General features: G+C 41.7%; 1 long non-coding RNA gene across 1 annotated transcript in view; it reads left to right on the forward strand.

Moving 5' to 3' along the window:
• Positions 1–22,416, forward strand: part of LOC103276716 — a 31,883-nt gene that overhangs the window by 4,539 nt on the left and 4,928 nt on the right. Inside the window, exons 2-3 of the long non-coding RNA XR_505387.2 lie at positions 12,721–12,931; positions 14,055–14,171. This is a non-coding gene — a long non-coding RNA (uncharacterized LOC103276716). The remainder of the gene's footprint in view (positions 1–12,720; positions 12,932–14,054; positions 14,172–22,416) is intronic.

Genomic DNA, 22,416 nt, shown 5'->3' on the forward strand with positions numbered 1-22,416 from the left:
CCACTCCCGGCCACCGCAGCCTTGACCTGCTGGGCTCCAGCGATCCTTCCGCCTCAGCCTTTCAAGTAGCTGGACCTACAGGTGCGCGCTACCACGCCCGGCTAATTTTTGATTTATTGTAGAGATGAGGTCTCGCCGAGTTGCCCAGGTGGGTCTCGAACCCCCGGGCTCGGGTAACCCACTCACCTCAGCCTCCCAAAGTGCTGGGATTACAGGCTGAGCCACTGAGCCACTTTTAGTGATGTCACCTTGGCTGGGCTCTGGAGAATGGAATGGAGGAGGGCAGAAGAGTTTGTAGGGCCGGGAAAGGGTTTGGTGATGAGTCTGCTGTGAGCCAGCCTCTCGGCCATGCATGGGGAATGTGTGGGAGGTGAGTGGAATCTTCTCCCACCCTCTTCAAGGTCATGAGCTATGGGAAGTCAGGCTTGTAAACAGATGATGACGCAATGTGATGGGCTCCATGTTAAAGGTCCGTAAAATGGGCAACCCTCTCAGGTTTCCTCCCACTCCAGGAGCTTGTCTGTCTTCTCAATAAATCCTGCTTTCTCAAAAAAATAAAAATAAAGGTGAGTAAAACACGCTACAGGAGACAGTAGAGAAGGCGATTAATTTTGACGGATAAAGGGAAGAGACACAAGGAGGTACCATCTGATCTGGGCCTTACAGAATGAGCAAGAACGAAAGAAAAGACAACATTATTCCAACAGCTGGACTCGGTGGCTCAGCCTGTCATCCCAGCACTTTGGGAGACCGAGGCGAGTGAATTGCCTGAGCCCGCAGGTTCGAGACCAGCCCAGGCAACTTGGTGAAACCTCGTCTCTACAATGAATAATAAAAAAAAATTAGTCAGCCATGCTAGTGCATGCCTGTAGCTCCGGGTACTTGGAAGGCTGAGGCGGAAGGTTCGCTGGAGCCCAGCAGGTCGACTCTGAGGGGGCTGTGAGCATGCCACTGCACTACAGCCTGAACAACAGAGGGAGACTCCAACTCAAAAAAAAAAAAAAGTAGAAGAAAATTATTCCAACAAAAGGAATAGCAAGAGCAAATTACAAAGTGAACTTCAGAGAATGGTGAGCAGTCTGATGTGGCTAACTCATTGCCGATCCACAGTCCCTTCAGCCCAGAACAGAGGCTTCCAGATTACTATCTGTAGTACCTTGGCTTCACTAATTCTTTGATGACACCAGGGCCAGGAATCCATAAGACCCTCCAACTTACCAATGTGCCTATTCCCTTTGTAACCTTTATTGCCCAAACTAAGCCCCAAGAATCATCATTGACATCATTTTCTGGTACAGGCCCTCAATTTTCCTACCTTTCTCTAACTTTGGCTTAAAGACTCAATAACTCTCAACCCTGGTTTGCTCCAACTCTGTCTATCCCACCCTTGCCTGAGAAGCTGCTCTTGGCTGTAGAAAGACACATGTTCGTGTGCTCTGATCTTATTTGGAGCCACTACACGCGACAGAGTTCTCAGTGCAGCCAGGCCATCCTGAGACATCTTAGTCATTTCACTCTCCCACTCTCCTAGACCTTTCTACACTTTCTGCTCTCCTCTCAAAATAGGTAGACCTCCATCCTCACTCTCAGCTGTCAACTTGGCCTCCTGTTTCCATGAGAAAATAGAAGCAGTGAGAAGAGACTCTGCACACTCCCACACCACATCTCCCCACAAGCCCCGTCGACTCTGAGTCCATCAACTCTATCTTCCTCCCACTGCTGTTAGGAGCTGTCCCCGCTACTATCAAAAGCTCTCTCCTTTACCCATGGAGATTGTCCCCTTAAAGGACACAGTCCCAGCAACTTTTTCTCTTCTTTTCCCTCATCATTCATTTCCCCCTCTATAGAATCATTTCCATCAATATGAAGTGTATTGTATAAGTCCCACCTTAAAAAATAAAAGCAAAATTCTTTCTTTCTTGACCTCATATCCCTAAAGACTGTCCCATTTCTCTGCTCCCCTTTACCATATAACTTCATTAAAATTCACTTTTTTAAATTCTAGTTACTCTTACATTCATTCATTCATTCATTCTTTCTTTTTTTTGAGTTGGAGTCTCACTCTGTTGCCCAGGCTGGAGTGCAATGGCACGCTCACGGCCACTGTAACCTCTACCTGCCGGGCTCCGGCGATCTTTCTGCCTCAGCCTTCCAAGCAGCTGGAACTACAGATGCATGCCACCATACTCGGCTAATTTTTGTGATTTATTGTAGAGACGAGGGCTCAACAAGTTGCCCAGGCTGGTCTCGAACCCCTGGGCTCAGGCGATCCTCTCGCCTCGGCCTCCCAAAGTGCTGAGATTACAGGCTGAGCCACCGCACCTGGTCCCATTCTTTCTTAAGCCCATTCTAATTAGTTATCTCCTCTAATCACGTCTCTGACGTTGCTCTTTATATCACCAACCAACATCTACATCTTGGTTGCTAAACGCCATAGTAGATTCAGTCTGCATTTTACTTAACGATCAACATTATTTGATATAACTGATCATTCCCCATCCTTGAAACATTCTTTATTTTCTTCTCAATTCTCCTGGTGTTTCTCTTTTTTTATAGGCCGCTCTTCCTCAATCTTCTTTGCTCCATTTTCTATTTCTCATCTGCCTCCAAATGATAGCAGAGGGCTTTGGGCTCAGTTCTTGACCTTTCTTTTCTCTGTTTGGATTCATTTCTCAGATGATCTTCTCTAATCTTACAGATTTCAATGTGGCCATACACAGGTAACTTCCTTTTCTCCCTCTTTCTTCTCCAACCTGAATTTCTCCACTGAACTCCAGCTCAAAAATATGCCTACCTGATCGTTTTCATCTGGTTCTTCAAGAGGTACCTCAAACTTAGAACTGCCAGCTGTGACCTTCAAGCCCGTTTCTTGCTTTTTCTCACACCTCATATCACCAAATCCCATCAACTATTATATATACACAATAAATGCCCAAGATCTGACCATTTTTTGGCTACTTCCACTGCCATCACCGTAGTTCAAGCCACCAATGAGAGACACTTGGATTACTGTCATGACCTCCTAACTGCTTCCACTTTTGCGTCTTCACCCTTGCACAGCAGTCTCAACTCAATATCCACAGTTCACTTTGGACAGTGTAAATAATATCTTGTCATTCCTCTGCTTAAAATTCCCCAAGAACATTCCATCTCAATAGAATGACCTTCCAAGTTCTTACACTGGCCTATAAGGCCCTGTATGATGGGATCCCCTGTTTCTTCTTTGACTTCATCTCCTAGGGACCACCCCATGGCTCCCTGTACTCCAGGCATCCTGACCAACTTGAATGTTCCTTAGACATAGCATTAGGGCCCTGGAGCTCACTGTTCCTTCTTTCTGCAAAAATTTCCTCAAGAGCTTCACTTGCCCTGCTCCCTCACTTCCTTCCAGTCTCTGCTTCTGTCACTTGAGCAGGGAGGTCTTCCTGGACCACTCCATTTAGATTAGCAACTTTCCCCCCCATGTCACATGTCATTCCTCATCTAGACATTATTTTTCTTCATAGCATCGATGGCCATCTGATCTATTAGTTGGGTTAGTGATAGCTACTGTAAACATCAGCCCCAATATTTTTGCAATTTAACACATTTTAGGTATATCACACACTCCTGTCACAGTTCAGTGTTAATGTTCCCAGTTAGGAGTAGGTGCTTGAGTCTCAGGCACCCAGATCCTTTCATCTTGAGGCTCTGTCTTTAGGGCTTCAGAGTTCTCTGTGTATAGCAGAAACCAGAGAAAGGATAGTAAGTGAAGAAAACACAGCATGCTTTTTTTTAAATATTTTTTTTTTTTTGAGTTGGAGTCTCACTCCATTGCCCAGGCTGGAGTACAGTGGCACGCTCACGGCCACCCCAGTGTTGACCTGCTGGGCTCTATCGATTCTTCCGTCTCACCTTTCCAAGTAACCAGAACTATAGGTGTGGGCCACCACACCTGACTAATTTTTTAAAAAATTTATTGTAGAGACAAGGTCTCACCATGTTGCCCAGGCTAGTCTCGAACCCGTGGGCTCAGGCAATCCTCTCACCTCGGCCTCCCAAAGTGCTGGGATTATAGGCTTGAGCTACTGTGCCTGACCACAGCAGGTTCTTAAAAACCCTGTCCTGGGAAGTGATACATATAATTCCTACTCATATTACATTGATAAGACTGAATCATATAGACATAGTTGGTGGCAAGGGAAGCAAGCAAATGTAGTCCCTGTCTGGGCTGCCACCTGCCAGGGACAACTTCACTCTGGAAATGTTAGCTCCCAGACGGTCATCCCTGTCACACACACTCTTACCATTACTTGCCTAGTGATGGTGTCCCTTCATTAGAATATAAACTCTATAAAGAATTTATATTTTTCTGTTTCTATCTCTCTTATAACTCTAGGACATTGAACAGCTCCTGGTTCATGGTAGGTATCCAGTGATGATTTGCTTTTACTTTTATTTTACTTTAAAAGTTATTGACAGGAGGAAAAGAGGGTTGATAGGCAGTGTGGGAGTAGGGACCGAAGAAATAGAGTCAGGTCATGAAAGATTGTATACTTGTAACCATCATGAGCATGGGCTTCTCTAATGTGTGCATGTACCCAGATCACAGGCCAATTGGACTACAACCAAAGCATTTGGCCACATTTTTTTTTTTTCCATAAAACCATTTGGACAATAGTTGCACAACAGGAATTTCTCTATTGCCATCCTGTGGCTTTGTAGATAAGCAGCAGTGAATCAGCCCAGACCAAAAAATGTAATTCTGTTTGATTTAACTACACTTGTATACACATGGCCTACGCTCCTGCATGGGAAAGTTTTACTTTGCTCAGTGAACTGCGTGTTAAATCTGTGGCATAGTTCCAGATTTTTTCTTTGGATTTTTCCCTTTACATGTTCTCCTAATTTAGGCTTGAGCTGTTATTATATGAGTGAGTGTAAAACGCTTTGGGTAATGGTGTACCTCAGTCCGTTTAGTGTTGCTGTAACAGAATACTCCTGACTGGGTAGTTTATAAAGAAAAGAGGTTCATCTTGCTCACCGTTCTACAAATTGGAGAGTTTAAGAAGCATTGCACTGGCATCTGCTTGATTTCTGGGGAACGAAGCCTTTTGTGTGTTGTCACAACATGGTGGAAGGTCAAAGGAAAGTAGCCACACGTGAAAAGGCAAAACCAAAGGGGTGTCCTGGCTTTATAACAACCCACTCTTGCAGGAACGTTCCCTTGAAAACAAATCCAATCTTGCGAGAGCGAGAACCCATTCACTCTCACAAAAACAGCACCAAGCCATTCCGCTCCTATGACCCAAACAGCTTCCATTAGGCTTCTCCTCCCAACACAGCTACTCCGGGGATCAAATATCCACAGGAGTTTTGGTAGGGGCAAACTCAAATATAGCATGTGATGGAGATAATTTCAGACTTCAAACCAAAGCTTGGAGGCGCCTAGACTACTTCCCCTCACGTCAACATTTGTTACCAGACACTGAATTGAGTGGACGGCGTTTTTTATTTAATAATATACTTTGTGTTCCTTTAAAATACAGCACAACCACGATATGTCAAACTGAGAGAAGATACACATGTATATTTGGTTAACATATGGCCAGATATTCAGATATTTGGAAATGTTACATAATTGACTGAATAGTAGCTCTGTTGGCATAACCTTTGTGTACTTGTAGGTATTTTTGATTGGTGACATGGCTTATCTTTGCATCATAAAATTGTCCATAAGATGCACCCTCAAAACAGGTTATGTAGTATGAGTGACAAAAATATGCACAAAATACTGGCTTTACAAAATCTTTTACTAATAAAAAGAAAAGCATGCTTATTATTTGAAGAGAAATCAGTCCAAAGAACCTGTCAACCAAAACAGTGGGCATGTACTTGCAAGGATGCTTACACAGCTATCTGAGAGAGAGAACTTGGGAGTAACTCATAGACCTCTCATGCTCTTACTCAGAAATATTTTTGTTTGAAAGACCAAGGCATGTTAGGATGAATTTATTATTAAATAATTTGCATCTCAAGGCAAAACTCTTTCTGAAACATCTCCAGGGACTCTGGGACCCATCATACTGTGTTTATCATGTAGGTAAGATTTAGCTACTTGTATACCTCAGATTAGGAGGTGGGAACAAATAGGAAACATCCTCATCTCAAAAGCCTGGGAGTTCCAGGACATAACACTGAGTAGGTGGAATAAAGCTTTGGTCCTTGACTGTCCGTATTACATGACTCCCCTGATCACAATTACGGACATACAGATTGATGCTTTTCTATTAAACAGTAGGTAGAACAAGACTAAGGATAAGATGTGTGAGAATTGTTTCCCCATTTTTTTCTTTCATTTGCTAGCATGTTTTTCCTCTTTAGAACACCAAAAAATATCATTTATATTGAGTAAGCTGTTTCTCTGAGTTAATTCATTGTAGACATACTTGCATCTTCTAAGAGCTGTGACTATCACAATTGCCTTTCAGAAAACTGTTAATAAATAAATTTACTGATTGATTTTTTTCCCCTCTAATGTAAATACTAGCTAGTAATCTGATAATCTCTCCCCTAGTTTCTGGTGATTTGCTGGTAATCTTTGGCATTCCTTAATTTGTAGGATCATCCTAATCTCTGTTTTCATCTTCACATGGCATTCCCCCTGTATGTGCCTATGTCCAAATCTCCCTTTCTTATGTGGATATCAGTGATATTTGGTGAGGGGCCCACCCTACTTAAGTGTGACCTTGTCTTAACTATTTACAACAGCAACAACTCTATTTCCAAGTAAGGTCACATTCTGAGCTGCTGGGGGTAAGGATGTCAACACATAACTTTTGTGAGGATATCATTCTCCCCTAACCATATCCATCCAGGGTTCCCAGAGAAAGGAAAGGAAGGAGGGAATCCTGCAAACGATATTTTTGAGTCGGAGTCTCACTCTGTCACCCAGACTGGAGTGCAGTGGCCGCTCCCGGCCTGCTGGGCTCCGGCGATCCTTCTGCCTCAGCCTTCCAAGTAGCTGGAACTACAGGCGCGCGCTACCACGCCCGGCTAACTTTTGATTTATTATAGAGATGAGGTCTTGCCAAGTTCCCCAGGCGGGTCTCGAACCCGCGGGCTCAGGCCATCCACTCACCTCAGCCTCCCAAAGGCGTGGGATTACAGGCTGAGCCACCGAGCCCAGCTTGATATTTACATTCTTAATGCTGTATATCCAAACCCAATTTGATTTTCCTTAAATAATCCGTTTTCACGTAAGAAGGTGAAAGAGGACATTTCAAGTTTTCCCTCCCCATTGATCTTGCTTTCTACTTGCATCTAAGGAGGATAAAAAATATCTACTCCATGTTCTTCCCAGTAGACATATATGGAGATGAAATGAAATACAGGGTATTACAATATGTTGAAAAAATGCAATGCATTTATCTCCTAGTGGCAGTGTTGGTTTTTTGTCACTATTATCACAAAAGTCAATGGTTACCTAATTGAATGATTATGAAAATTCCCTGGAGAGCTTTGTATTTGTAAAGATTCCTGGGCCTATCCCCAAAGATTCTGATACAGATCTGGAATAAGGCCTAGGAAATATCTTCTTAAGTGCTCTCAAGTCATTCTGGTGATTAGCCAGGCTTGGAACTACTGGTCATGGACAATTCCTCCTCTAAGACTGAGCACTGGCCAGGCTCTGTGGCTCAGCCTGTAATCCCAGCACTTTGGGAGGCAAAGGTTGAGTAGATTGCCTGAACCCGTGGGTTCAAGCAATCTACCAGTCTGGGCAACTCGGCAAGACCTTGTTGCTACAATAAATAAAAAAAAATTAGCCGGGCGCAATAGCGCACACCTGTAGTTCTGGCAACTTGGAAGACTGAGGCATAAGGATCTCCTGAACCTGGCAGGTCGACGCTGGGATGGCCGTGAGCATGCCACCGCACTCCACCCTGAGTGACGGAGTGAGACTCCAACTCAAAAAAAAAAAAGCACTGTCAGTGATTTTGTTTAACTATATTACTCATGACAGGGCAGATATTGACTGATGGTCCCAATAATGGCACTATTGATTAGTTTTAGGAAAGTAGTATGTGTTTAGTGGAAAAGTTTCGGGTTGAGTGTTCCTGGATTTGAATCCTGATGCTATATATAGTATATAACGCTTATATATGCATTTAGTACGTGTAAATTGGGGCAAGTAACATCTCTAAGACTCAATTTTATTTTCTGTAAAATGAGGACAATAATGCCTACTTTGCAGGGTTGCTGAGAAAATTAAATTGAATAGTTTATGAAAAATCAATGGAATTAAACGTCTTCATTAAAATACCATTTTTTTCTTGCTCATTTAGCGCTTTGATTTTGAGTCACTATCTCTACATTTTTGGAAGTGGAAAACAATTAAAATTGGTTCACGAGAACTATGCACAGCACCCCTTTTTTTGTTCTTTCTTTTATATACTTTTTGATTAATATTCATTGGGTTTAAGGTTTTAAATGTGGAATTTTGATTGCTAGATGTTTTCAGAGTATACCGGTTCCTGACATTGCTGTATTAATTTTTATGGAAAAGTGGGAACACTGGCAGCAAATCCTGAACTCTAGAAAAGCGAGTGAGGTAAGAAACATCCAGTGTGATGAATGATCCATTAACTTATGAGAGGTTTGGGTACACGCTGCGAGGCAGGACAGAACTGAAGCCACTGAACCATAGCGTGGTTAAGCATTAAACTCTGTGTAGGGTGCAGAAGAGGTCTCCATGGCATACCTGTGGAATGTTTTAAGTAAGTATCTGGCTTTGAACGAGTCACCATTATTAATGAGTGGCCGATCTTTCCCCCTTAGAATCTTCATGCTATCCGTGTTCCAACAATGCCACTGGTGTACCAAGAGTCTTCAAAGTTGGAAAGTAAACAGTGGAAAACAAGGGAAGTGATAACGTTTATTTACAATCGGTTGGGTTTTAAAGACAGAGCCATCAGCTTTTGAATTGCTGAATCTATTGTTCTTTTTCCAAATCAGGTCAGGTACACTTTGAGAAGCTGGATCTGAAATTCTAAGAACATCTATATGATTTCAGTTTCTTTCTATGTGTTAAAGGCAGATGTTAGCACCTGTTTTTATTCCAAAAGCTGTCTTCAGAAGATGTTTCTGCCTCCTGAGGTATTCTACATTCTTGCATAAGCAAGTAGGAAGTTTATTCAGAACATGGGCTAACAAATTCTTTCGTTATGGATCATGAATTCATTATAATTTGGCTAGAAAATCTCTGATTCTGTAGAATCTTCCACTTTTGAGTGGCTCTAGTGTGTATTTCAGAAGTTACTGCTCCATCTTCTTATGTGTGATCAATAACAACAGATGTGGTAGTACTATGTTGATAGATATTGATAGTGTGGTCAGGTTTTTCTTCAACCATAGACAGTCTCTGATGACCTTTCATTCCCACTGGTAGATAGCAACAATGAATAAATAAATCCAAAGAGCAAAGGGACTATTGCTTCCTCCAGGCAGATGATCTTTGTAAAAAGATGCTGAGCTAAAGTTATTTTTTCTTTCTAAATCCATGAAGGCATGATAAATACCATCCTTTGATGTGCTGAGAAGAGTCAAGCAAGTTATTGAGATCTAGAGTCTAGAGAAGGCTTGCATTAGCTACTGATATTATTGAAGATTGAAATAGTCGGACCAGGAGGGAACAATGTATATGAGACAAGTTTTGAGATCCATGTATGATCTGTGCATTTCAGCCAAAATATTAGGAGTATCATCAATAAAGGAGAGAAAGTTGCTGATTGAAGACTTTGACTCTGTGGGGTCAAGGGTGGGGCTTTTTGGTCGACCAGGTGGCTTGATATTTGTCTTTAGGCAGGAAGGGATCAAAGTCAATCCTTCTCAGAGAGCAAACAAAGAAGAAAGCAGAGGGAGCCTGAGCCCACGGTAGAGCAATAAAATAAGTGTTGAGTTGAACTTTTGGTCTGGCCAGCAGCCAGAACAGTAGAGACAGAGAACTTTTCAAGGCAAGTTTCAGACATAGGACATGGGGAAGCTCAGACCCTTGTACCTACCCACATCCCAAAGGTTGATGGTATAGGTTGGAGATGAAAGGAAATCATATCTAAAACAAGTCCTAGAATTTTGCCTTTAGATACTCATTAGCTGAGAAAAGCCAGGACTTAGTTCTCTTGATTTCAGAAAAATGGAATTACTAATTTAAAAAGATCAGGGCTGTCCTACCACTTGAAGTGAGCAAATACTGGGAATGCAGCAAGTGCAACTCTTCTACAAGGCATATTGGTACCATGGGTGCCTTTTCTCAGATATCTGCTATAAAATGCCCGTGAACGTCTGTGAAATTGTACTATTGCTGGGGAGGCAATTGTGTGGCTTTATGTGTGGACATAATAACTCTTAGATTAAGTGTTGTCTGGAAAATCATCTATAATTTCCAAGCAAAATATGTTTTCTGCTGCAACAGCTCATTGCTTCACTGTTGAACTGTTTCATTCATTAATTCTGCCAATAACGGCACTGACTGTCTAGGAACATGGCACTCTTCATGTACACGTGGATTGCATTTGCTCTGACCACTGCCTTGTGACTGGACATTTAATGCCATTTAGACAGGGATAGAATGTAAATGTGGGGGCAAATTATAGATAAGTTCTTAGGATAAGGATTCTAGAGATGTAATAGCATCAATTATTTCCATGAAAAACCACAATACAAAAGGTTGTCTTCCATCAACATGATTTGAAGAAAGATTTATTTATAGATACCAGGGCTCATGTCCTGGCTAGACAATTCATCTTTACACAAAGAAATCCCAGGTGAATCTGCCTGATTTCCAGGCTCTTCGCATTCACAAGGAGGAACTACCCAACTTCATGTGCACTTTGTAAATGTTTTTCATCCATGCATAGCTTTTCTACAGCATAAATCTCAAAATATTTCCTATACCTCCAATGTAACATTAAACTAAAGGAAAATTCGAAATTTGATATCAAGGATAAATAAATAATTGTTTACATTTTTTAAGTAGCAGCCGTACTAGCTGAGATCAAAGCATATCTCTCCTACTATAATAATAGCCAATGCTTGTTATGTCTTATGATATGCTAAGTGCTTTGCACAAATTTAGTATTTTTAAAAATTTTTTAATTTTAAAGATATGGAATACAATTCAGGGTTAGGAATACAAATGTTCATTATGCAGTTACTCCATATTTAGTCTTTTGACTCTTGAAATGACCCCATGAGGTTGTTACATTGTTTTTCCTATTTTACAGATGAGAAAACAGAGGTGCAAAGGCCAGACAATGTGGCCGAGGCTTCAATGCTAATAGTAAGCGCAAATCTGGGGTATGAACTTGGGCAACCTGTCGAAGTAGATGCTCATAACTGCTACTCTAGGCAAGGAGGAACAACGAGACCAAAATAGGTGGTTATTGGGCAATCCCTTCGGGTCCCCTCCCACTGTGGGAGTTTCTCTGTTCTCTCAATAAATTCTGCTTACTCAAAAAAAATTTTTTTAAAGGTGGTTATTATGTGATAATTGTCTTCCCACTCTCATGTCTTGATTTATTTCCAGTCACTATTTCTACCTTGTTGAAAATGAGAACAAATCCAAATATAAGAACTAGAAATAAGCCAAGTGTTATTTCCACTCTTTGGTCAAGGGCTCTAGTGTGTGAATGTGTTAGGGGCTAGGGAGGAGCGGGTAGAGGCAGATAGAGGAAGCAGTTGAGACCAGATGCCAGCTCCAGAATGTGATAATACAAATGTGAACCACTTACATGTAATAAATAACAGGCCTGGTTTTGAGCTCATAGACTTATCTCCAACTGACTTCAGATTCGACACTGGTGGTGGGGACGGGGCAGTGCAGAGGAGAGTCATGCAATAAGAGGAAGACCACTGATACAGGTATTAATTCAGATCAGATACCTTCAGGAGCAAAGAGATATGGAAAATGTAGGAGGAAAGGCAGAACTTTAAAGGACTAGTTGTTGGTGGGGCTTTGGGTGATCCTTGCTTCTACAGGAACAGAAATGTGTGTGATGAGCATTAGGTCAGGGGAATATCTTAGGCTTACAAAAAGAGACCTCAGGCAGCTGGGGTTTGTTTGGAGTCAGAGCTTGCCTTGGCAATCTGCTGATGGCCATAGGAACCATAGCCAGAAGTGCTTCCCCCATAGAGGTCTTTTTGAGCTTTGCTGTGGAAAGAAGGAGAGGAGACTGAGGAAAAAGAAATGCCTCGCCAAAATGAGGCTTTCTCGTGGCTTCCTGAAATCTCCACACCAGTCAGCAGGCATGTGAGCTCCTGGTCAGCACCTCCATTGCAGGAATTCCCTTGAAAGTACAGTCCTGCTTTCTGATGCTTCCTTGCCTTGCCTGGCGAGCAAGGATGTACATTGACATTCAAGGTCCAGACTGAAAAGTAAAGCATTAGCTGTGTTACCTTCTGTTACCTGCACCATACACAGACCTCTGAGAGACAGAACTTTTATACATCTGCATCTCACCTTTATTCCTGTATTGCCTGGAAGGACCTATGTACAACCTGCAAGAGATTGCGCTTAAATCTGGCAAGTAGGTCCCCAAACAAGCTTCATATCACTAAGTAAAGAGAAAAGCCAAACGTTTGTTCTATTCCTTCATTAATATCTACAGTGTTTGCATTATGCCATTAGTTTTTAAATAAATATACTTAGTGACATTTACGTCAGTCGTTTAATTTTTTCCTCAGAGTATTTCGAGCATGTGAGAGGAGCCAAGATGAAAGGCACCTGTTTATCAAGGTCACTTTCCTCTGACTGGCTCCAACAGTCTCTGATCTCTTGAGATTTGCTGTGAGATGAAAAGCCAACTTACCGTCATCCAGGTGTGCCTTACTTTAAGAGAAAGATATTGCAAGCATTGATTGAAAGACGTCTTTGCTTTAAAGGTATTTGTGACAGGTCAGTTCTAAATAAAGTTGCTTTTTTGCTTTTAGAGACCATTTGCATGAACTTTCTCATAAACCAGTTAACTTACTGTGTGCTGCTTGGACACCAGAGCTTATCCGGGGAGGGAGAGGATGTATAAGAACTCTTTGGTGAATCTGGAGGACACACTCTGGTTGGAGGCCTTGTGGCTATGTGATAAAATCCCCAGGGGTGGCAGCAGATAGCAGACACTCTTGCTGTTGTCCTGCCCTTTGTGCCCTTCACGATGTATCTTTCCTTTAATAAACCTACTTCTTAATTAAAAAAAAAATTCCCTGGTCTGGTTATAGCATTGTCTTGCCCTCCTTTCTGGTCAGGCATTTCCACACTGACAGGTGCTTTTCTGAGAGCCTAGAGCAGGTGGAGAGGTGAGGTGTAGCCAGAAACCTGGAGTGGTGGTACAAGGAACCACTGCTGTGGGCTTCTGCTGTCCTGAGAACCAAGCCTACATCTAGGTTGGAATTGTGGCCCTGGGTGACTTTTTTAATCCTATGAGATTTGGTTACTTTACTGGGGAATAGAACTAGTCACACATATTTCACAGAGTTATAGTCAAGACTCAATTTCCCCTTCCTTCCCAATCCCTGTTTTTGCTTGGATAGCCCCGGTCCAGCCTTTCCTCCCCAGCTGAGATGTCACTTCCTCCAGAAGCCCTCCTTCACTGTCTGGATGGGACTCCCTCCCTCCTATGGGCCCTGACTTTACTCTTTTCTTCAATCATAGCTCTTTTCAGGCCATATCACAATGTATAAATTGCCCGTTAAACTGGAAACTCTGTGAGGCTGGGAAACAGAAATACCCTGTTTATCTCGCACTCGTCACAGTGGCATAGTTGGCTCTTGCTATTTGTGGAATGGAGTTGAATTAATGCACGTAAAATACCTAGTACGAGTGTGACCTATGGTGGCATCTCTGTCCTGTCCTTGCTCTTTCTTTGACACAGTACAACTCGAGGTGGGCAACTCCTCCACTAATAGCCATTTGCCCACACAGTTGGATTTCTCTTCTGACCAAATCATGCCTGAAGCTAGAACTTCTTGATTTCTCTGTCTCCACAAGCACATTTCTGTATAATTTTTTTTCTCGTTTGCCTCAGAGTTGTTTTGGAGATTTCCTGAGACCGTCTTAAAAATTGACTCTTTGATGTGCTCCTCTGTGAGTGATCATCTTAGGAACCAAGGGGGAACTCTTCGTTTGGTGTTAAGACAAATAAGTAAGTCTCAGTGATGGGGAGAGGAGGAGGGTGGGGAGCATGGCAGGGACGAGGGGTGGGTTGGTGGTGGGGGTGGAGGGGAGAGACCAGATTGGATTGTGGGGGAAACCACACAGAGGGGAGGGGAAGACATGTGGCATGAGGGATAAGAACCTGGCACACCCGCGACATATTTGCAAATGAAAATATAAGACGACATATGAGTGTTCATCACTGGTGTTTGCTTCTGAATGAAAAGGGTGAGGAAGAAGAGGTAAGAGAGGGAAACTGTGGCGACAGGAAAGTGAAAGAAAGCTGCTGTACCGCCATCTGGCCCCAAACCAAATGGGGCCTATCTTGGAACAATAGCAGTTGCTTATTTTTACCATATTGCTTAATTACCATAATTAGCTCTCTGTGTCTTCACCTGGGCCGGCTCATTCCTGCCTCCTGGTTCCCACGGCTGCAAAACTTGGCTGGGCTTGAAGAGTTGAGGTTCTCTTGAGAAAAAGATCAATTCTACTGCCAATTCTAAGTTACACTGACCTTCTTTAATAATAATGATTAACTTCATGGCTAACTATCACTGACCAATGAAAACTCAAGTAATTGTCATGCTATTAATTCCCACCTTTCACTTTGGATTCTTGGGAAAATTCAGTGAGGCAAGGTACAGGAGACAAGGTGGCTAAGTCAGCATGCCCTCAGAGGACAGACAAGCACGGAGTTTCCGTGTCACTGAAATAAACAAAATTCAAACCACTAAGATGGAGGTCTTGAGAAAAGGTAGATGCTGAGTAACAATTTTCAAGTTCCAGTGACCTGGATTTAGGTGAGCAGTGGTTGAGGGGCACGTGGTATGTGCTCAGCTGTTTTCTGAGTTTGAACAGAGTGGACTCACTGGTGATGTGCCCTTCACTCCCTGGAACGCTGGTATCAAGGATGCCACCAACCAAAACAGTCCTCCATAGCTGTCTTTGCTTGCTTGTTTCTATCTCTTTTTGTCCCACTAGTTTTATGTGTACTACAGGATGAACTGGTCTCTTTTGTTTATTTTATCTTTTTATTTTTTGAGTTGAAGTCTCACTAGGTCACCCAGGCTGGAGTGCAGTGACACACTCCCGGCTACCGCAGCCTTGACCGGCTGGGCTCAGGCGATCCTTCTGCCTCAGTCTGCCAAGTAGCTGGAACTACAGGCATGTGCCACCACACTTGGCTAATTTATTTTATTTTTTTTATTGTAGAAATGAGGTCTCGCCAACTTGCTCAGGCTGGTCTCAAACCTGTGGGCTCAGGCAGTCCTCTCACCTCGGCCTCCCAAAGTGCTGGGATTATAGAGATGAGCCACTGAGCCTGGCCAAACTGGCCTTTTTTTAAGGTGCACTTATGTGTTCCTAGGGTTGAGCCCCTCCCATCCCAGTAAGTCCCCGTTATTCTCAGGCCTTAACTGCCTCAGTACACTTGTCTACCCTGTACTCCTTGAAATGTCACCTTTAGAGATCTGCTTCTCTGTGCTTAAGGCGTTTTGGGATTTCCAATGCAAATGATTCCAGTGACCTATTCCCCTAGCTCGCTCAGCGTACCCTCACTGTGAGTCAGCTTGCTGGGTAACCCAGATCTGGGTGCAGAGAGAATAGGTGGGGAGGAAAGGGGAGGGGTAGGGGAAGGGAACTTGGGAACTCAGAATTCTTCGTATGACAAGTACAGGGCAAAGTGAGTAGAATGTGGTGTGACCAGCATGAGAATGGATGCAGAGGTGACCTGGAGTTTGTCAAAGAATGCTGAGTGGGGAAATGGACAACCAGGAGGGAGTGACCCCCGCCTTGCCATCTACCCTTCTCCTTTGGATTGGGAGGGGTTAAATGAACACTGCTTGTCTGAGAAAAATGTTCTAATGTCACCAAATCTTTTAAAAATATATAATACTTAAAATGATGGAGTATCTTCAAATCAGGGGGATTCTGACTTATTTGTACCTAAAAATGAATTTAAGGGAAAAGTGTCAAGGTTCCCCCTCCAGAGTAGGAACAGGAACATATGATCCAAATAAATATCCCATGTATCCTGTGACTCCTGGATTCAAGGAAATGGGAAATAAAGAGATAGAAATTAAGAGAAGAAATAGAAGATTTTTTTTTTTGAGTTGGAGTCTCACTCTGTTGCCCAGGCTGGAGTGCAATAGCACACTCATGGCCACCACAGCATCGACCCACTGGGCTCCAGAGATCCTTCTGCCTCAGCCTTCCAAGTAGCCGGATCTACAGGCGTGCGCTACCATGCCTGGCTAATGTTTTATTTGTTGTAGAGACGAGGGCTCACAAAGTTGCTCAAGTTGGTCTTGAACCCTTCAGGCTCAGGCAATCTACTTGCCTTGGCCTCCCAGAGTGCTGGGATTGCAGGCTGAGCCACAGAGCCCAGCCAGAAATAGAAGATTTAACAAGGTGGGAGAAAAACATCAGAGGGAAAGTCCATGCCACATTCCAAGGCTCTCCCTATACTGGATATGAGGCCTGTTTGTTGGAAGCCCTATTGTCCTGCAAGTCCTGTGGCTCTTCCAGGTTGGGCTTTGTGTCCCAGACAACTACTATTCCTTAGTGTTAAGCATATCCTGCATGCCTTGGTATTGTATAGCGGCTTGTCCATTTTCATTGCAAATGCACCAATTGCTTATGAAATCAAAGCATACTTTTCTACCTAAAATATTCGAACTGAAATATGATAAACAATGTAACTAAAATGTGAATAAGAATTAGGACTTAATCTTTCTTAATGTCCACCATTTGGATTTAGGGCAAGGTAGATATAATGAAGCTTGCCATTGTGTTCCCAGCTAAAATTTTCATGTATTTAGTCTGCAAATGTTCATCATATGTATTACAGACAAGGACATGGCACAGTGCAGGGTACGGGGTGTGCCAGTTGGACACTGTACCCACCCTTTTGTCACATGTGTCCTGTTAGAGAAGACAGACATTAATTAAATAATCACACACATCTATGATTACAAATGGGGTATGAGCCATGAAAGGAGAGTGCCCTATGCTCACACATCTCCCTACAGGACACTGATCCCTGGAGGGAACAGGCAGGTCTCTGATGAGACCTACATCTAATGGTTGTTCTTCTTACTGCAAACTTGAAAAGAGGAGAATGAGGATGGGCTGAATTATTGAAGACTTATTGGACAGTAAGAATTTTATTAGACTCAGGACAATAGTCTCTGGCCCAATAAAGCTGCTAGTAATCTTCTTCTTGGGTCACTGAGAGTTCAAGTTAAACTGACATGGCTTTGGCTCTAAATCTATGAGGTTGAAGCATTTTTAAAATCCATCCTTGGAGAAAAATTAACTTTACAAAAGCTCCAGAGTATGTCAGATAATGTTAAACTACTTTCCATTCGTTAGGAATAACATTTAATACATTAAAATGAGCACTAGTCATAAAAATTTAATTAAAATAATAATTAGTGTAGCAGCCAAAATAAAAAATATCTAATTAAAATGAGAGGTTATAAACATATAATGTGACTCTACAATGAGATTTTTGTTTAATGTCTCAATAAATTGTCAGGAAATTAGATTTTCAATTTTATGGCAAAATGATACATTCTAAATACATATAAATGATAAAATATTTTGTTTAATGTTCAGAGTTTACACAAAAATTTTGCTTAGATTAAAATAGCCATCCAGAATGTTTTATACCTAAAACAGATATAAGAAAGTTAATCTGAAGTCCAAAATCTATTACTTCCTTTATGATCAGATTCTTACAGAAATTTAAATTTGCAATGTTTATGTTTATAATTATTCATTATCCCATGTCAATTTTTCTTTTGAGACTCTAAACACTTCACTTTCTCTTTCTCCTGGTACCAGACCCCTCACTTGCCATCTCGGTCACTACTTATGACCCCCTTGTGATTTCACACGCTCACCTAAATAATTTGATTTCAAAGGTCTACAAGATATTAATGCAGTAAACTGTAAGTTATTTCAGTGATAGACTTTGACAGATACTTCTGTCTATAAGAGGCATTAGTTTAGTGCTCAAATGTGGGCTTAAGTTATACTGTACTGCCAGAATAGTTTCATGTAGTAATATCTCCTGTTTTTGTTTGTTTTGAGTTGGAGTCTCACTCAGTCGCCCAGACTGGCATGCAGTGGCACACTGCTCGTGGTCACTGCAGCCTCAACCTGCTGGACTCAGGTGATCCTTAAGCCCCAGCCTTCCAAGCAGCTGGGACTACAGGCATACACCACCACTCCCGGCTAATTTTTTGATTTATTGTAGAGATGAGGTCTCATCAAGTTGCCCAGGCTGGTCTCGAACTTGTGGACTCAGGCAATCCTCTCATCTCAGCCTCCCAAAGTGCTGGTATTATCGGCGTGAGCCACTGCGTCTGGCCTGATTTGCTTTATAAAACATGAAAGATAAAGGTGATTTCCAGTCATACAAATAGTAATAGTTTATAAGGATTTAGTCTTAAAATGGCATCTGGTTTCTTTCGTCACAGACCGTGCCTATACATCGTTTCTGTGGCAGCTTGATAAAGTGTCGGATGACCAGTTAACATCAGTCCTTGTCTCCTCAAAGAGCTTGTGAACGCTTGTCAAGGAGTCCTAAGTTCTAGACTTCAGGATGGATCGACTCCCTCCCCATTGCAATTCCCAGTGTGGAAATACACACATCTGTCCTAATCACCAAATATGAAATTTAATCAGAGAAATTAATTGACAGGGAATATAAATGTGTTATTTCAACTTAATGTTTGTAGTAATGTGTTTGCCTTTTACTGAAAGGACCCATAAGAAATAATCAGTGAAGATCTACCCTACAGTAGGGACATTATCTACCACTGTTCTCAGCACAGGCATCCCCTGGAGGGCTGGTTAAAATGCAAATCAGATCACCAGATCCTGCCTCTAAAGTGTCTGACTCAGAAGATCCATGGTGGGGCCAAGAATTTCATGTCCAGCAAGTTCCCAGGTGATGCTGACATTGGTCCTCATCCATAACAGGAGGACCACTGTTCTCAGGGCTCTCAACCCTGGCTGCACGTCAGAATCACCTGAGTAAGTTCAATGAGTTTAGGTGAGTAAGTATTGAAGTTATTTTGTGCTCTTTGGGAAATGGGTACATTTTTCTGACAAACAATGTAGGAAAACAATGTAATTGACACTATTTCTATTTTTACTTTGGGTCACAAGGAATCAGAAGCAATTTGTGAATCAGGTTGTTACCCTGTTGTGGCCTATAAATCTGGGTTCTATTTTTTCCCATCCGATTCTAACATTATATTCTGATTTATACATTTAAAAAATTTATTTATTTATTTTATTATAGAGATGTGGTGTATAAGTCAGGATTAGTTACACAAGTAGGCTTTGTGTAGATGAAGTTTGGGCTGCCACCTGGTCCTCACTTCCCCTGGTTTGGGGCCAGGTATCCTTTGTGTTGTTGTGTGTCTGATTTATATCTTTCTTGGTGTTTATTTTAATTTTACTTTCTTATGTGTATATTTCTTTTAAAGACATCTCGGAACTTTAGTGATTTAAGAAAGATTATCAATCAGTAAGAAAACTAGGATAGAAATTTCCAATCATTCTCTTAAACCTTGTTTTCTGACACTTATTTCTTGCAAATGGTCAGGCTCTGTGGGTTTTTGGATTAGTATGTTAGGAAGAGACTGAGAGACAAAAGTTGGATTTCCTTGGAGCTGACACCTCCCACTATATAAAGAGGCAGCTAGCTCATTTGTCTCTGAACCAAACTGCTAGGATTCTGAGTCATTCATTCCTCATTCTCTTGGAAGAGAAGGGATTCAGATTTGAAAGAGGCAATTTCTCTCTCATGGGGAATCAAAAAGATCTATTTTTTGTAGTATAAAATCTTGGGAACTTTTAGGATTATTGTATTTTCCTTATTTGTATAGGCAATCTAATTCAAATGTTTTGTCTGGAAATCAGTTCATACTTATTTTCATAGTTTCATATCTTCTGAAAGTTTCAAGTTTTACAACGTAAAAATGTCAACAACTGAAAGTATGTTGGATTAAGTGACACATTCGCACATGCCAGATTCCAGGGCAGCCTCCCCCTCCCCTGTAGAGGTCTGGACTCAACCTTGAATATCCCTGCTCAGTCCTCTCCATTCCCAGGGAGTACAGCATCAAATTAGAAAACAATAGAAGGAAGAAAGTTTTATATTTTACTACCCTTGAAGGCATTTTTCTCCTGCTTTTTAAACAAGGGTCCTGCATTTTCATTTTGCACTAGGTCCCCAAAATTATGTAGCTGGCCAGGTCTGAGAACTTAAAAGAAAATAGAGTCTCTAGTCTCATCCCAGACCTGCTAAATTAGAACGTGCATCTCCAAGCTTTCTGGGTAATTTCTCCATACGTTAGAGTTTAAGAAGTACTAACCCAGATGTGCGCTGTTCAAAACGTACCACTGGCCACATATGAGTCTAGAACACTTGAAATGTGGCCAGTTTTCGATGGGCAGCACGGTTGGTTCCGTGTTTTTACTATTGCAAATAATGCTGCAATAAACACGCATGTGCAGGTATCTTAAAGAGAAATGGTTTTAAAAAATGTGGTACATATACACGATGGACTATTATGCGGTCATAAAGAAGGACAAAATTATGAACTTCGTAGCAACTTGGATGGACTTAGAGTCTATAATACTGAGTGATCTATCACAGAAACAAGAACTGAGTACCACATGTTCTCACTCATAAGCGAACCTTAAACAATTATCATAATACTATAAGAAAGGGTTTGGCAGTAGTTGAAAACTACTGAGGGTGAGGGTGAGAGTGGGATTGGCAGTAGTGGGACACTGCCAGGGGAGAAGGGGCACACGTCATCAACAAGGGTATGGTATCTACATAATGAACATTTGTATACCTAACCCTGATTTATACCCCATATCTTCAAAATTAAAAATTAAATAAAAAAGAAATGTGGTCAGTCTGATAGAGGTATGCTCTATGTGCCAAATACACACAAGATGCTGAAGACTTAATATGAAAAAAAAGATATTTCATCAATAATCTTTATATTGGTTAATGGCAAAACAATAACATTTTGGACATATTAGGGTAAGTAAGTATATTATTAAATGTAGTTTCACCTCTTTTTTTAATGTTTTTAATTTTGGATCCTAGAATACCTTATGTTACATACTGGCTTGCATTTGTGGCTTATATTTTTGCCTCACATTATATTTTCATAAGACAGCTCTGGCTAGATCCCTTTGCTACTTATTTTTCCATTTATACTTATTATCCTTTATTCCATTCTTTTAAGAACAGTTTAAAAGATTAGTATATTAAAATTGCAAACGAATTCAACCGAAAGTACTAGCATCAATCTAATAAATCATCATGTTACAATTTCTAGACAACACCGAATTTTAACTGGTATCTTTCCTACTTTGTTCTATTGCAATGTTCTTACATGGGCATACCCTGGAAGGGTGGTTAAAATGCAAATCAGATTGCTAAATCCTGCCTCTAAAGTGTCTGACTCAGCAGGACCATGGTGGGGCCAGGAATTTCACTTCCAGCAAGTTCCTAGGTGATGCCGACACTGGTCTGGTAGCCACACTATAAGGACTGTTGTTCTCATGGTTCTCAGCCCTGGTTTTACATCAGAATTACCTATGTAACTTCAAAAATTACCTATGAGTGCCTAAACCCCACTTTCAGAAACTGTAATTTTGTTGGTTTGGGAAGGGACTTGACATTTTTAAAATGACATTTCAAAAGACTCCCCAGGTGATCCTACCATGCAGCAGGGTTGAGAATGCATGCCTTAATTCAAATGCAATAACATGTAGGAATTACAGGTATTCAAACAAGACTAGGGTAGAGATGCTTTTCTTGGTTAGTCTTCAACATACCTGCCGGGACAAGTAAGCTGATTTGCACCATTTTAATTTTGTCAGCAATGAAGCTGAGGTTTAGGCAAATGCCGTGATTTGCTCTACATTTGGGAAGACAAAGGGGGCTCAATGCTCCCTCTTTCTTCCTTTCCAGCATCCCCCAAAAGTCCCTGATGTGCAAGAAGGTCAGGACTTGGGCATTTCAGGTCTCTCTTTCTTGTGTTGCCCGGTGTGCTTCACTCCACTCCGCGACTTTTGAAACACATGGCTCTGTCTGCTGTGCAGAGATATTTGGTTTACTTCAGGGAAGCTTGGCATCCTATGAAGTTATCATTTTTGCTTGCAAGTCTGATGTGTTTGTCAAGAAGATGCTT

This window comes from Carlito syrichta, unplaced genomic scaffold (assembly GCF_000164805.1).
Source record: "Carlito syrichta isolate Samal-C Ts95f unplaced genomic scaffold, Tarsius_syrichta-2.0.1 Scaffold316346, whole genome shotgun sequence".
NCBI classification, from domain to species: Eukaryota; Metazoa; Chordata; class Mammalia; order Primates; family Tarsiidae; genus Carlito; species Carlito syrichta.